Source organism: Dama dama, chromosome 33 (genome assembly GCF_033118175.1).
Source record: "Dama dama isolate Ldn47 chromosome 33, ASM3311817v1, whole genome shotgun sequence".
Classification (NCBI taxonomy): Eukaryota; Metazoa; Chordata; class Mammalia; order Artiodactyla; family Cervidae; genus Dama; species Dama dama.
The window spans coordinates 42,191,329-42,192,381 of NC_083713.1; the positions used below are offsets into that span (position 1 = coordinate 42,191,329).

General features: G+C 39.5%; 1 non-coding gene across 1 annotated transcript; it reads left to right on the plus strand.

The window, feature by feature from the left end:
- The first annotated feature begins 981 nt into the window (after window positions 1-981).
- Window positions 982-1,053, plus strand: TRNAC-ACA (transfer RNA cysteine (anticodon ACA)). The gene has a single exon. It is a non-coding gene; the product is annotated as a tRNA-Cys (tRNA).

Below are 1,053 nucleotides of genomic sequence, written 5' to 3' on the forward strand. Positions count from 1 at the left end.
ATTTGAATATATTACCTTTGAAAACCAAATGGAATTACAGTTTTGAAAATGTGGGGCATTTTTAAATAGCCAAGATTCTTTTCATCTCGATTCTTCATTTTTTCCCTATTGCAAAGCCAGTATGAGATCTTTCATCTAATAATAACACTCTGGTTGTAGTTCTGCAATGTTTAAGAAATGAAATCTGTTACTCCTGCTGGGATCAGAAGAGTTGTCAGCATACGTGGGCAGCAGTGGGTGAAGAAGAGCTTTTGGATTTAAGGCATATAAACTAAATACCAAAGTTGAATGTATTATAACTACATTGTTAATATAGGAGAAATTTTATACTAATGTCACTTATGAAGACATCAGTGATATACTTCTCTAAGATACAGACAGACCATTCAAGATAGACTAAACGGACGTCACTGGTGGCCCAGTGGTTAGGAATCCACCTTCCAAAGCAGGGACACAGGTTCGATCCCTGGTCAGGGAACTAAGATATCACATGCCGTGGGGCAACTACCTACCCTGAGCTCTCCAGTGCCTATGCAAAGTTAGAGTACTGCAACAAAGACCCAGCATAGTAAAAAAAAAAAAAAAAAGACCAAAGATAGGAAAAGAGAGGGATAATGGGAGCTCCGGACTGGATTTCAAAGCTATGTCTGGGTCCCTTTTCAATAGTATGACTTATTGGGATAGAGGAGCATATTTTGTTTCCTCCTTCCTCCTCCACGTGTTTTATAAACCATCACACATATTAGAAATGTGGGTATGAATTTAACTCCATAGAAGACTTTTGAAAACGCTATAAATAACTAACTTCCAGGAAATTAAGTGAGCTTTGTATATAAAAAAAGCCCCAGATGCAGTGGTAAAGATCCTTGCACCCCCAAATTGGTCTATTTGTATTCAAAATCTGCATTCAAAGACCCCACCATGGTCTCTAGCACAGCCCACATTACCATCTACAGATTCATCTAGGACCAAAAATGGGCTTCCCTGGTAGCTCAGACGGTAAAGTATCTGCCTACAATGCAGGAGACCCAGGTTCGATCCCTGGGTTGGGAA